Here is a 15,674-nt window from a genome sequence, read left to right as displayed (position 1 = left end):
ACTCTTTAATTTAAGACACATTTCCTTTCATCCTGCTCAGTGAGGCTCTTTGTCATCTGCTGAACCTCCATCAAACAAACAATGAGATTTTTATAGATGCGGAAAGGTTTGCATATGTAATTCTTCAAGTCCTATTTTTCATCTGCTGAATCTGCATTTTTCTCTCACTCTCTCTGTCACTCTCAGCTAACAAGGAGAAGGAATCTTAAAGTGTTTTTATATCTTTCAGTCTCCACCTCTGTCTCACTATCTGCCTCTCTGGCTCCCTCTCATTCTCTCACTCTCTTTCTGTCTCTCTCTGTTACTCATTTGTCATACGCCTCCTTTTCTGTCTCTCACTCTGTCTTTCTCTGTCTGTCTCTCTCTCTCTCTGTCTTCCTCTCTGTCTGTCTCTCTGTCTGTCTCTCTCTGTCTGTCTCTGTGTGTCTGCCTCTCTCTCTCTCTGTCTCTCTCTCTCTGTTTCTCTCTCTGTCTCTCACTCTCTGTCTGTCTCTCTCTCTGTCTCTCTCTCTCTCTGTCTCTCTCTCTGTCTGTTTCTGTCTCTCTCTCTGTTTCTCTGTGTCTGTCTCTCTCTCTGCCTGTCTCTCTCTGTCTTTCTCTCTCTGTCGCTCTGTCTCTCTCTCTCTGTCTGTCTCTCTGTCTGTCTCTCTGTTTCTACCTCTGCCTGTCTCTCTCTCTGTTTCTCTCTGTCTTTCTCTCTCTGTCTGTCTCTCTCTCTCTCTGTCTCTCTCCCTGTCTTTCTCTCTCTGTCTTTCTCTCTCTGTCTGTCTCTCTCTGATTGTCTCTGTCTTTGTCCCTGTCTCTTTATCTCACTCTGCTTTTCTCATTTTTCAAGTTCTGCTCACAGATCCATTCTTGCTCTGGCAAACTGTACGTGTCAGTTCCTCGTTATTATAGCGGCGAGTATCCCCGCCTGTCACGTGGGAGACCGGATTCAATTCCCCGACGAGAAGGGTGAGTTTAACATTCCAAATTGTAAACCTTTGGGCAACCCCTGAAAATCCTCCTTGGAAAAGTAGGACAGAAAAAAAATCACTAAAATAATTTTAAAAGATTTACTGCCATATGAAGAACTGTATAACAACTTCCTGCACCAGTTCCTCGTTAGTATAGAGCTCTCTCTCTCTCTGTTTCCCTCTCCCTTTTGTGTGGGGCGCGGAGGAGGGAGAGAGTGACAGAGAGAAAGAGATTAACAGGGTTACGGACAAAAAGCGGGGGGTGGGACTGAGCACGACTGCTCTTTCAAAGGGACAGCACAGGCACGGCGGGCCGAATGGCCTCCTTCTGTGCTGTAAGTGTCTATGAATCCATGACACTCAGAAAAGCTTATTAAATATGTGACTTACACATAAACATAGAGAGCAGGCACACATGTCTGTGTGTGTGTTCGAGTCTTTGTCTCAAACACTGCATAACTACTTCCTCTACCAGGTCCTTGATAGTATAGTGGTGAGGATTCAATTCCCCGACAGGTTCTCTCAGTCAGGTCAGTTCCGTTTTTCAGTTCAAATGCTTTATTGGCATGAAAGTTTACAGAGAACCATATTGCCAAAGCTTACATAGCAAAAAGGTACAGTTTTCCAACATTCTGTAGGTGTCAATCGGTTTGACATTTGTTGGGTATATACAATATTACTTTTAAACAATATTAATTTTAAACAGTCTTTCTACTTCATTTGGTACGTTCAATATTAATTTTAAACAGTCTTACTTTTAAACAGTCCTCAGGTTGTGACATGTTGTTACATATTTAGCCCCAAGGTATGGTCTGTCTCCTTCTCCTAGGACTAATCTCAATTTTGACAGATCATCCAATTCCTTGAAATCTGGGGTTGTTTGGCTTAGCTTGTTGAATAATATGTTTATTGATGTGTTGAATTTTTCGCATTTTAGGAGGAAATGCATTTCTGTTTCAACCTCGCCAGCCTCTCTCAGTCTCTCTCTCTGTCTCACTCACTGTTTCCCGCTCGCTCTCTCTCTCTGTCTGTGTCTCTCTCTCTCTGCCTCTCCCCGTGTCTCTCTCTCTCTTTGATACCCACTCCTTGCTCACTCCTCCCTCTGGGTCTGGTGAATGAGCCCAGGTCTGTCCACAGCGCCATTCTTGCTCTGAGCTTCTGCAGAGAACGCCCAGCAGTGACTTTGGTCAGTTTAGTGGAGTATCCCCGCCTGGTGAGCGGGGTTCTGCGATGGGGCAAAATGCGTCTTTAAGATGTGAAATAGTAATTGAATTGGTTCGTGTTAAAAAGCGAGGGAGGAACATGGAAGATTAAATAAATGCGAGAGGAGATTGTCTCTTTGAGAATGTTCTTGAGCGGAGATTTTTCAGGGACTGAGTGCTGTTTTGCTCCAGAGCGATGGATGATTGCGATTTTATCTGAGCAATATTTAACCCATCACCTATCCAGTCGTCGTGGCCGAGTGGTTAAGGCGATGGACTAGAAATCCATTGGAGTTTCACCGCGCAGGTTTGAATCCTGCCGGTTACGGTTCCAGCATTTTTCTTTTTAAAATATAACCAAATTCCTGGAGAACTAATCCTGAATGAGACGATATTAAATCCCACAACTTTGAACACCTCGAGATTTTTCTCGTTTTCATTGATCTGCAAGTGTTCACGAAATTTACGGTCAGAAATAAAGCAATAATTACTGACTGTTTCTCTCTCCCTGTCTGTCTCTCTCGATGTCCAAGTCACTCTATGTGTGTGTCTGTGTTTGATGTGTGTGTCTGTCTGTGCACATGTGTGTCTGTCTGTGTGTGTCTGCCGGTCACTCGGGTAACAAGCGGGGATACTTTCCTTAGCCTTCACCTCCTTTCTGAAGTGTGGTTCCCCAGAATTGGACACAATACTCCAGCTGGGGTCGAACTAGTCGTTTATTTAGGTTTGGCAAAACTTCCTGGTTTGTGTTCTCTGTGCCTCTATTTATAATGCCCAGGATCACATCTTCTTTATTAACTGCTTTGTTAACCTGTCCTGCCACCGAGGAAATCTCTGCTCTGCTCAACTCTGTGGCAGGGTGGGGCTTGAAGCCCCGATTCTCTCAGAGACAAGCCACACGTACTCAAACAGCACCAGAATGGCCGAGTGGTTAAGGTGTTGGACTTACAATCCAATGGCTTTATACCCACGTTGGTTCAAACACCACTCCAGGTAACTCTTTAATTTATAGACCCATTTCCTTTCATCCTGCTCAATGACACTCGTTTGTCATCTGCAAAATCTCCATCAAACAAACGATGAGATTTTTATAGATACGGAAAGAAAGATTTCATATTTTTATGTCATTCTTAGAGTGCTATTTTGGCATCTGCTGAATCTGCATTGTCGCTCACTCTCAACTAACAAAGAGAAGTAATCGTAAAATGTTTTTTTATTTTTCAGTCTCCACCTCTGTCTCACTATCTGTCACTCTGTCTCCCTCTCATTCTCTCACTCTCTTTCTGTCTCTCTCTGTTACACATTTGTCATACGCCTCCGTTTCTCTCTCTCTCTCTCTGTCCTTCTCTTGTTGATCACTCCTTCCTCTGGGGCTGGTGAATGAGCCCAGGTCTGTTCACAGCGCCATTCTTGCTCTGCGATTCTGCACAGTAACGCCATCCATCAGTTCCTCATCAGATATAGTGAACAATCCCCAACTGCTACTCCCGAGGTCTGATTTCAATTCCGCGATGGAGTGGAAGCATTTTTAAGATGTCAAACTGTATTTCTATTTCCTGGTGTAGCTTTATGTTAAAAAGCTACAGTGATAAAGAGAAGAGTAAAAAAGTGCGAGAGGAGATTGTCTCTGAGAATTTTCTTGAGCGGAGACTGTTCAGGGACTGAGAGCTGTTTTGCTCCAGAGCGATGGATGATTGCGATTTTCTCTGAGCTACATTTAACAACTAACAAACCCACTAGTCATGGCTGAGAGGTTAAGGCGATCGACTATGAAAGCCATTGGGCTCTTCCCGCACAGGTTCCAATCTTGCCGACTACGGTTCCAGCGTTTCTCGTTTCAAAATGTAATCAAATCCCGGGGGAACTAATCCTGAGTTGGGCGGAATTAAATCCAACACCTCGAAGTTTTTCACTTTTTCATGGTGCAAGTATGCACGAAATATACGGTTGGAAATAGAACAACAATCAGACAAATCAGGGTTAAAACTAATTTGGCAGGGGTCCATCCTTTCCTGATATGTATACCCTCGCATTTCTGGTATCATCCTTGTACATTTTCTCTGTACGCTCTCTGTGTCTGTGTGTCTGTCTGTGTCTGTGTGTTTATGTGTGTGTCTCTCTGTGTCGGTCTGTGTCTGTGTGTCTATCTGTCAATGTGTCTGTGTGTCTCTCTCTGCTCAAATCTGTGGCAAGGTGGAGCTTGACGGCCCGATTCTCTTAGAGACAGTCTGCAAACAATGCCAGCACCAGGATGGCCGAGTGGTTAAGGCATTGGACTTAAGATCCAATGGGTTCATACCCACAGTGGGTTCAAACCCCACTTCTTGGTAGTTCTTTAATTTATAGATCCATTTCCTTTCATCCTGCTCAGCAACACTCCTTTGTCAACAGCTGATTCTCCAACAAACAATGAGATATTTATAGATATGGAAAGAAAGGTCTCATATGTAATTCTTCAAGTCCTATTTTGGCATCAGCTGAATCTGCATTTTTCTCTCTGTCTGTCTCTCTCTGTCTGTCTCTCTCTGTCTCTGTCTGTCCCTCTCTGTCCGTCTCTGTCTGTCTCTCTCTGTTTCTCTGTCTGTCACTCTGTCTGTCTCTCTCTGTCTGTCTCTGTCTGTTTCTCTCTGACTGTCTCTCTGTCTGTTTCTCTCTGTCTGTCTCTCTCTGTCTCTGTCTGTCCCTCTCTGTCCGTCTATGTCTGTCTCTCTCTGTTTCTCTGTCTGTCACTCTGTCTGTCTCTCTCTGTCTGTCTCTGTCTGTTTCTCTCTGACTGTCTCTCTGTGTGTCCCTGTGTCTCTCTCTCTCTCTTTCTCTCTCTGTCTTTCTCATTTGTCCAGTTTTGTTCACAGCTCGATTCTTGCTCTGACCGACTTTGCACGTGTTAATTCCTCATTAAGTATAATGGTGAGTGTCCTTGCTTATTATTTGAAAGGCTGGGGTTCAATTCGCCGATGGGGCGGGCAATTTTTATCAACCCCAATTTTAAACATTTATAAAGCTTCTTAAAATCATTCTCTTCAGAACAGAAAAAATCCACTTTTGGATTTGAGACTAGATTCTTGGTGCCCACCTGGTGTGGAGCTGTGAACCATTACGTTTCTCACTGGGCAGCATTTCAAAATTAAACAAACGCCCAGTCGGTTTAATCGTCAATTACAAGGCTTAAAGTTCCATGGATTGTGACAGCTCGACATTTCAACTGATCTGCAAGAGTTGACGAAATCTACGACAAGAATCTCACTATCTGTCACTCTGTCTCCCTCTCATTCTCTCACTCTCTTTCTGTCTCTCTCTGTTACACATTTGTCATACGCCTCCGTTTCTCTCTCTCTCTGTCATTCTGTTGTTGATCACTCCTTCCTCTGGGGCTGGAGAATGAGCCCAGGTCTGTTCAGAACGCCATTCTTGCTCTGCGATTCTGCACAGTAACGCCATCCATCAGTTCCTCGTCAGATATAGTGAACTATCCGCAACTGCAACTCCCGAGGTCGGCTTTCAATTCCGCGATGGAGTGGAAGCATTTTTAAGATGTCAAACTGTATTTATATTTCCTGGTGTAGCTTTATGTTAAAAAGCTACAGTGATAAACAGAATAGTAAAAAACATGCGAGAGGAGATTGTCTCTTGAAATTTCATGACACAAGACTGTTCAGGGACTGAGTGCTGTTTTGCTTCAGAGCGATGGATGACTGCAATTTTATCTGAGGAACATTTAAAGTCTTACAGACCTAGTAGTTGCAGCCGAGTGGTTGTAGGCGATGGGCTAGCAATCCGTTGGGGTTTCCCTGCACAGGATCGAATCCTGCCGACTACGGTTCCAGCACTACTTATTTTTTAATGTAACCAAATTCCTGGGGAACTAATCCTGAGTTGGGCGGAATTAAATCCAACACCTCGAAGTTTTTCACTTTTTCATTGTGCAAGTATGCACGAAATATATGGTCGCTAATAGAACAATAATCAGACAAATCAGGGTATAAACTAATTTGGCAGCGATCCATACCTTCCTGATATATATATCCTCGCATTTCTGGTATCATCCTTGTAAATCCTCTCTGTGTCTGTGTGTCTGTCTGTGTCTGTGTGTCTCTGTGTCGGTCTGTGTGTCTCGCCATGTGTGTGTGTCTACCTGTGTGTCTCTCTGTGTTGGTCTGTGTGTGTCAGTCTGTGTTTCTCTCTGTGTGTCTGCCTGTGTGTGTGTCTGTGTGCTTATGTGTGTGTCGGTCTGTGTGCCTCTCTGTGTCTGTTTGTTTATGTGTGTGTCGGTCTGTGTGTCTCTCTCTGCTCTGCTCAACTCTGTGGCAGGTTGGTGCTTCAAGGCCCGATTCTCTCAGAGCCAGCGCGCGAATAATACCAGCACCAGGATGGCCGAGTGGTTAAGGCATTGGACTTAAAATCCATGTGGGTTTATATCCAGGTGGTTTCAAGCCCCACTACTGGTAACTCTTTAATTTAAGATCCATTTCCTTTCATCCTGCTTAGTGACACTCATTTGTCATCAGTTGATTCTCCAACAAACTATGAGATGTTTATAAAAATGGAAAGAAAGATCTCATATGTCATTCTTCAAGTCCTATTTTGGCATCTGCTGAATCTGCATTTATCCCTCACTCTCTCTGTCACTCTCAACTAACAAAGAGAAGGGATCGTGAAATGTTTTAACATCTTTCAGTCCCCACCTCTTTCTGTCTCACTATCTGTGTCCCTCTCATTCTCTCACTCTCTTTTTCTCTCTCTCTCTGTTTCTCTCTGTCTCTCTCTCTGTCTGTCTCTCTGTCTGTCTCTCTCTTTGTCTATCTCTCACTGTATGGCTATCTGTCTGTTTCTTTCTGTCTCTCTCTCTCTGTATGGCTCTCTGTCTTTCTCTGTCTGTTTCTCTCTGTCTGTCTGTCTCTGTCTGTCTGTGTGTCTGTCTCTCTGTCTGTCTCTCTCTTTGTCTGTCTCTCTCTCTATCTCTCTCTGTATGGCTCTCTGTCGTTTTCTCTCTCTGTCTCTGTCTGTTTCTCTCTGTGTGTCTCTCTCTGCCTTTCTCTGACTGTCTCTCTGTCTGTCTCTGTCTCTCTTTGTCCCTGTCTTTCTCATTTGTCAAGTTCTGTTCACAGCTCGATTCTAGCAGCAGCCAGTATATCAGTTCCTCATTAGTATAGTGGTGAGTATCCCCGCCTGTCACAGTGGAGACCGGGATTCAATTTCCCGATGGGGAGGACGATTTCAACATCACAAATTTTAAACCTTTGGGCAACTCCTTAAAAACCTTCTTGGAAAAGTAAAACAGAAAAAAGGCCTACCAAAATAATTTAAAAAGATTTACTGGCACATGAAGAACTGTATAACAACTTCCTGCACCAGTTCCCCGTTAGTATAGAGCTCTCTCTCTCTCTGTTTCCCTCTCCCTTTTGTGTGGGGCGTGGAGGAGGGAGAGGGTGACAGAGAGAAAGAGATTAACAGGGTTACGGACAAAAAGCGGGGGGTGGGACTGAGCCCGACTGCTCTTTCAAAGAGACAGCACAGGCACGACGGGCCGAATGGCCTCCTTCTGTGCTGTAAGTGTCTATGAATCCATGACACTCAGAAAAGCTTATTAAATATGTGACTTACACATAAACATAGAGAGCAGACACACATGTCTGTGTGTGTGTGTGTTCGAGTCTTTGCCTCAAACACTGCATAACTACTTCCTCTACCAGGTCCCTGATAGTATAGTGGTGAGGATTCAATTCCCCGACAGGTTCTCTCTCTCTCTCTCTCTCTCTGTCTCATATTTAACTATAAATCTTAAAGTGCTATTTTGCCATCTGCTGAATCTGCATTTTCTCAAGTGTCACTATTGACTAACAAGGAGAAAGAGAATTCGGACTCTACCCCTCTCTGTCACACTATCTGGTCTCTCTGTCTCCCTCTCATTCTCTCTCTTTGTCTCTCTCACTCTCTCTTTCTGTCTCTGTTACACATTTGTCATAAGCCTCCTTTTTTGTCTCTCTCTCTCTGTATCTATCATTGTCTCTCTCTTTATCTCTCTGAATATCTCTCTGTCTTTCTCTCTCTGTGTCTCTGTCTCACTATTTGTCCCTTTCTCTGTTTGTCCCGTCTCTCTCTCTCTTTCGCTCTCAGCCCAGTACTGTTCACAGCTCGATTCTTGCTCTGACAGATTTTATATCCGTCAGTTCCTCGTTAGTATAGTGGTGAGTATCCCCGCCTGTCACGTGGGAGACCGGGGTTCAATTCCCCGACGGGGAGGAAGATTTTATAATTCAAAATTTTAAACCTTTGGCCAACTCCTTAAAACCTCCTTGGGAAAGTAGAATGGAAAACACATCAACTAAAATAATTTTAAAAGATTTACTGTCATAACAACTTCCTGCACCAGTTCGTCGTTAGTATAGAGCTCTCTCTCTCTGGTTTCCTCTCTGTCTCATTCACTGTTCCCCAGTCAGTTCAGTTCAGTTCAAATGCTTTATTGGCATGAAAGTTTACAGAGAACCATATTGCCAAAGCTTACATAGCAAAAAGGTACAGTTTTCCAACATTCTGTAGGTGTCAATCGATTTGACATTTGTTGGGTATATACAATATTACTTTTAAACAATATTAATTTTAAACAGTCTTTCTACTTCATTTGGTACGTTCAATATTAATTTTAAACAGTCTTACTTTTAAACAGTCCTCAGGTTGTGACATGTTGTTACATATTTAGCCCCAAGGTATGGTCTGTCTCCTTCTCCTAGGACTAATCTCAATTTTGACAGATCATCCAATTCCTTGAAATCTGGGGTTGTTTGGCTTAGCTTGTTGAATAATATGTTTCTTGATGTGTTGAATTTTTCGCATTTTAGGAGGAAATGCATTTCTGTTTCAACCTCGCCAGCCAGACATTGATCGCATATTCTATTCTCTCTAGGCTGCCAGGATTTCTTGTATCTGCCTTTTTCTATTTCCAGTTGGTGGTCGCTTAGTCTGTACCTGGTGAGGGTCTGTCTCTGTTTTGTGTCTCTGATGGTCGTGAGGTAGTCTGCCAGTTTATATTCTCTTTTTAGGGCCCGGTAACATTCTAATCTGCTTTGGCTTTCGGTTATTTTGTTCCAATGTTCCAGATAGGTTTCTTTGCATTTTTTAATGATTTGGTTCACTCGGATTGGTGTTTGGACGGCTGTGTTGGTCTGGGGCTGGTCAGGGTCCGGCTGAGTACTTAGTTTCAGTAGCAGCTGACTCAGGGGACTCTTTTCTGGGTTTAGCTCTTGGGTCTGAAAGGCTTTGAAATGAAGGGTGTCTGGGGAGCTAGATTTGAGGTGATTTAGGAAGTTTAGTGCTCGTTTTTGGATGTTTATTATCAGTGGGTATCTGCCTAGTTCGGCTCTGCATGCATTTGTTGGCGTTTTTCTTTGGGTGCGAAGGATGCTTCGGCAGAATTCTGCATGTAGGGCTTCTATTGTGTGTTTTTCCCATTTAGTGTAGCTTTGGTGATTTAGCGGGCCCCATACTTCACTACCGTACAGTGCAATGGGCAGGATTATGCTGTCAAAAATTTTGAGCCAGATTTTGATTGGGATTTGGATGTTGTAGAATTTTCTTTTTATTGCATATAGGGCTCTCTCTCTCTGTCTCTCTCTGTCTCTCTCTCTCTGTCTGTGTCAGTCTCTTTCTCTCTCTCTCGGTCTCTCTCTGTGTCAGTCTCTTTCTCTCTCTCTCTGTCTCTCTTTCTCTCTCTCTCGGTCTCTCTCTCTGTGTCTCTCTTTTTCTCTCTCTTTGTCTCTCTCTCTGTCTCTCTCTGTGTCAGTCTCTTTCTCTCTCTATCTCTGTCTTTCTCTCTCTCTCTCTCTGTGTCTCTCTCTCCCTGTCTCTCTCTCTCTGTCTCTCTCTGTGTCAGTCTCTTTCTCTCTCTATCTCTGTCTTTCTCTCTCTCTCTCTGTGTCTCTCTCTCTCTCTGTCTCTCTCTCTCTCTGTCTCTCTCTCTCGCTATCTGTTTCAGTCTCTTTCTCTCTCTCTTTGTCTCTGTCTCTCTGTGTCAGTCTCTTTCTCTCTCTATCTCTGTCTTTCTCTCTCTCTCTGTGTGTCTCTCTCTCTGTCTCTCTCTCTCGCTGCCTGTGTCAGTCTCTTTCTCTCTCTCTCTTTGTCTCTGTCTCTCTCTGTGTCAGTCTCTTTCTATCTCTCTCTGTATTCCTCTCTCTCTCCCTGTTTCCTTCTCACACTGTCCAGTTCTGTTTACAGCTCGATTGTTGCTCTGATAGACTTTGCTTTCATTAGTTTCTCGTTAGTATAGGGGTGAGTATCCCCGCAGAAGACCGGGGTTAAAATTGCCCTGGTAGGAAGACCGAAATTGGGATACAGACAGTTGAATGGTATCGATTCATTTCACAATTCCATTTCTTTGTTAGTTGAGAGAGTTAGAGAAAAATGCAGATTCAGCAGATGCCAAAATAGAATTTTAAGAATGACAGTTAATATGTAAACTTACTTTTCATATCGAGAAGCATCTCATTATTTGTTTGATTGAGTTTCAGCAGATGGCAAACGAGTGTCACTGAGCAGGATGAAAAGAAATCGGTATTAAGTTAAAGAGATACACAGAGTGGGGTTCCAGCCAAGTTGGGTTTAAATCCATTGGATCTTAAGTCCAACGCCGGAACCACATTTTTTTACTCTTCTATTTTTCTCTGTAGCTTTTTATCACGAAGTTACACCAAGAAAAATAAACACTATTTCACATCGGAAAGAGGCTTTCCCCGGTTCAGGGGAATTGAACCACTGCCTCACGTGGGAGAGAGGGGGGACTCCACTATACTGACCAGCAACAGGGCGGGGGACAGCGCTGGGCGTTCACTGCAGGAGCTCAGAGCAAGAATGGCGCTGTGGACAGACCTGGGCTCATTCACCAGCCCCAGAGGGAGGAGTGAGCAAGGAGAGGGAAACAAAGAGCGAGAGAGACACGGAGAGAGGCAGAGAGAGACACACAGAGAGAATGGGAAACAGTGAAAGAGACAGACAGAGAGAGAGAGAGAGAACCTGTCGGGGAATTGAATCGTCACCACTATACTATCAAGGACCTGGTAGAGGAAGTAGTTATGCAGTGATTGAGACAAAGACTCTAACACACACAGACACTGACATGTGAGTCTGATCTCTATGTTTATGTGTAAGTCACATATTTAATAAGCTTTTCTGAGTGTCATGGATTCATAGAAACTTACTGCACAGAAGGAGGACATTCGGCCCGTCGTGCCTGTGCTGTCCCTTTGAAAGAGCAGTCATGCTCAGTCCCACCCCCCGCTTTTTGTCCGTAACCCTGTTAATCTCTTTCGCTCTGTCACTCTCTCCCTCCTCCGCGCCCCACACAAAAGGGAGAGGGAAACAGAGAGAGAGAGAGTTGAAACAGAAATGCATTCCCTCCTAAAATGCGAAAAATTCAACACATCAAGAAACATATTATTCAACAAGCTAAGCCAAACAACCCCAGATTCAAGGAATTGGATGACCTGTCAAAATTGAGATTAGTCCTGGGAGAAGGAGACAGACCATACCTTGGGGCCAAATATGTAACAACATGTCACAACCTGAGGACTGTTTAAAAGTAAGACTGTTTAAAATTAATATTGTTAAAAGTAATATTGTATGTACCCAACAAATGTCAAATCGATTGACACCTACAGAATGTTGGAAAACTGTACCTTTTTGCTATGTAAGCTTTGGCAATATGGTTCTCTGTAAACTTTCATGCCAATAAAGCATTTGAATTGGAATTGAAGTGGAAAAAATTGGAGAGACAGAGAGAGAGAGACAGAGAGAGAGAGAGAGAGAGAGACAGAGAGAGAGAGACAGAGAGAGAGACAGAGAGAGAGAGACAGAGAGAGAGAGACAGAGACAGAGAGAGAGAGACAGAGAGAGACAGAGACAGAGAGAGAGAGACAGAGAGAGAGACAGAGAGAGACAGAGAGAGAGACAGAGAGAGAGAGAGACAGAGAGAAACACTGTCGCTAATTTGCCTGATTTTTGTTCTATTTCTGACCGTATATTTGGTGAATACTTGCAGATCAATGAAAACGACAAAAATCTCGAGGTGTTGAAAGTTGTGGGATCGAATCCCGCCTAACTCAGGATTAGTTCTCCAGGGATTTGGTTACATTTTGAAATGAAATGGGATGAAAAATGCTGGAATCGTAGTCGGCAGGATTCGAACCTGCGCAGGGAAACCCCAATGGATTTCTAGTCCATCGCCTTAACCACTCGGCCACGACTACTGGGTCTGTAAGACTTTAAATGTTGCTCAGATAAAATCGCAATCATCCATCGCTCTGGAGCAGAACAGCACTCAGTCCCTGAACAGTCTCCACTCAGGAAAATTCTCAGAGACAATCTCCTCTCGCATTTTTTAATTTTTCTCTGTAGCTTCATAACACGAAGCTACAGCAAGAAATATAATTCAAACGGCCGCTGCGAATTGACTTCCGGTCTTATGTGCGGCGATGCTCACCATTGCACTAACGCAGGACATTGCAGTGCGTTCAGTGCAGAAGCGCAGAGGAAGAATTGCGCTGTGGACAGACCGGCGGGCAGGATGATTATTCACATCCCAAATTTAACACCTTTGTGCAGCTCCTTAAAACCCTCCTTGGAAAAAGAGTACAGACAAAGATCAATGTCATCAGGCTCCATTTTTGTCAATGTCTCACTCTCAGTTCAGTTCAGTTCAAATGCTTTATTGGCATGAAAGTTTACAGAGAACCATATTGCCAAAGCTTACATAGCAAAAAGGTACAGTTTTCCAACATTCTGTAGGTGTCAATCGATTTGACATTTGTTGGGTACATACAATATTACTTTTAAACAATATTAATTTTAAACAGTCTTTCTACTTCATTTGGTACGTTCAATATTAATTTTAAACAGTCTTACTTTTAAACAGTCCTCAGGTTGTGACATGTTGTTACATATTTAGCCCCAAGGTATGGTCTGTCTCCTTCTCCTAGGACTAATCTCAATTTTGACAGATCATCCAATTCCTTGAGATCTGGGGTTGTTTGGCTTAGCTTGTTGAATAATATGTTTCTTGATGTGTTGAATTTTTCGCATTTTAGGAGGAAATGCATTTCTGTTTCAACCTCGCCAGCCAGACATTGATCGCATATTCTATTCTCTCTAGGCTGCCAGGATTTCTTGTATCTGCCTTTTTCAATTTCCAGTTGGTGGTCGCTTAGTCTGTACCTGGTGAGGGTCTGTCTCTGTTTTGTGTCTCTGATGGTCGTCAGGTAGTCTGCCAGTTTATATTCTCTTTTTAGGGCCCGGTAACATTCTAATCTGCTTTGGCTTTCGGTTATTTTGTTCCAATGTTCCAGGTAGGTTTCTTTGCATTTTTTAATGATTTGGTTCACTCGGATTGGTGTTTGGACGGCTGTGTTGGTCTGGGGCTGGTCAGGGTCCGGCTGAGTACTTAGTTTCAGTAGCAGCTGACTCAGGGGACTCTTTTCTGGGTTTAGCTCTTGGGTCTGAAAGGCTTTGAAATGAAGGGTGTCTGGGGAGCTAGATTTGAGGTGATTTAGGAAGTTTAGTGCTCGTTTTTGGATGTTTATTATCAGTGGGTATCTGCCTAGTTCGGCTCTGCATGCATTTGTTGGCGTTTTTCTTTGGGTGCGAAGGATGCTTCGGCAGAATTCTGCATGTAGGGCTTCTATTGTGTGTTTTTCCCATTTAGTGTAGCTTTGGTGATTTAGCGGGCCCCATACTTCACTACCGTACAGTGCAATGGGCAGGATTATGCTGTCAAAAATTTTGAGCCAGATTTTGATTGGGATTTGGATGTTGTAGAATTTTCTTTTTATTGCATATAGGGCTCTCTCTCTCTGTCTCTCTCTGTCTCTCTCTCTCTGTCTGTGTCAGTCTCTTTCTATCTCTCTCTGTATTCCTCTCTCTCTCCCTGTTTCCTTCTCACACTGTCCAGTTCTGTTTACAGCTCGATTGTTGCTCTGATAGACTTTGCTTTCATTAGTTTCTCGTTAGTATAGGGGTGAGTATCCCCGCAGAAGACCGGGGTTAAAATTGCCCTGGTAGGAAGACCGAAATTGGGATACAGACAGTTGAATGGTATCGATTCATTTCACAATTCCATTTCTTTGTTAGTTGAGAGAGTTAGAGAAAAATGCAGATTCAGCAGATGCCAAAATAGAATTTTAAGAATGACAGTTAATATGTAAACTTACTTTTCATATCGAGAAGCATCTCATTATTTGTTTGATTGAGTTTCAGCAGATGGCAAACGAGTGTCACTGAGCAGGATGAAAAGAAATCGGTATTAAGTTAAAGAGATACACAGAGTGGGGTTCCAGCCAAGTTGGGTTTAAATCCATTGGATCTTAAGTCCAACGCCGGAACCACATTTTTTTACTCTTCTATTTTTCTCTGTAGCTTTTTATCACGAAGTTACACCAAGAAAAATAAACACTATTTCACATCGGAAAGAGGCTTTCCCCGGTTCAGGGGAATTGAACCGCTGCCTCAGGGGGAGAGAGGGGGGACTCCACTATACTGACCAGCAACAGGGCGGGGGACAGCGCTGGGCGTTCACTGCAGGAGCTCAGAGCAAGAATGGCGGTGTGGACAGACCTGGGCTCATTCACCAGCCCCAGAGGGAGGAGTGAGCAAGGAGAGGGAAACAAAGAGCGAGAGAGACACGGAGAGAGGCAGAGAGAGACACACAGAGAGAATGGGAAACAGTGAAAGAGACAGACAGAGAGAGAGAGAGAGAACCTGTCGGGGAATTGAATCGTCACCACTATACTATCAAGGACCTGGTAGAGGAAGTAGTTATGCAGTGATTGAGACAAAGACTCTAACACACACAGACACTGACATGTGAGTCTGATCTCTATGTTTATGTGTAAGTCACATATTTAATAAGCTTTTCTGAGTGTCATGGATTCATAGAAACTTACTGCACAGAAGGAGGCCATTCGGCCCGTCGTGCCTGTGCTGTCCCTTTGAAAGAGCAGTCATGCTCAGTCCCACCCCCCGCTTTTTGTCCGTAACCCTGTTAATCTCTTTCGCTCTGTCACTCTCTCCCTCCTCCGCGCCCCACACAAAAGGGAGAGGGAAACAGAGAGAGAGAGAGTTGAAACAGAAATGCATTTCCTCCTAAAATGCGAAAAATTCAACACATCAAGAAACATATTATTCAACAAGCTAAGCCAAACAACCCCAGATTTCAAGGAATTGGATGACCTGTCAAAATTGAGATTAGTCCTGGGAGAAGGAGACAGACCATACCTTGGGGCCAAATATGTAACAACATGTCACAACCTGAGGACTGTTTAAAAGTAAGACTGTTTAAAATTAATATTGTTAAAAGTAATATTGTATGTACCCAACAAATGTCAAATCGATTGACATCTACAGAATGTTGGAAAACTGTACCTTTTTGCTATGTAAGCTTTGGCAATATGGTTCTCTGTAAACTTTCATGCCAATAAAGCATTTGAATTGGAATTGAAGTGGAAAAAATTGGAGAGACAGAGAGAGAGAGACAGAG

The 15,674-nt window shown here is 43.5% G+C and overlaps 2 non-coding genes across 2 annotated transcripts; one reads left to right on the top strand and one right to left on the bottom strand.

The window, feature by feature from the left end:
* Positions 1-4,403: 4,403 nt before the first annotated feature.
* On the top strand, positions 4,404-4,488 carry trnal-uaa (transfer RNA leucine (anticodon UAA)). The gene has a single exon. It is a non-coding gene; the product is annotated as a tRNA-Leu (tRNA).
* Positions 4,489-12,311: 7,823 nt separating this feature from the next.
* Positions 12,312-12,393, bottom strand: trnas-aga (transfer RNA serine (anticodon AGA)). Its single transcript has one exon. It is a non-coding gene; the product is annotated as a tRNA-Ser (tRNA).
* Positions 12,394-15,674: the final 3,281 nt, after the last annotated feature.

The sequence above is a fragment of the Somniosus microcephalus genome, chromosome 4 (genome assembly GCF_052327205.1).
Source record: "Somniosus microcephalus isolate GS21.2 chromosome 4, FLI_Smic_1.0, whole genome shotgun sequence".
NCBI classification, from domain to species: domain Eukaryota; kingdom Metazoa; phylum Chordata; class Chondrichthyes; order Squaliformes; family Somniosidae; genus Somniosus; species Somniosus microcephalus.
This window is presented reverse-complemented; position numbering and strand designations above follow the sequence as displayed.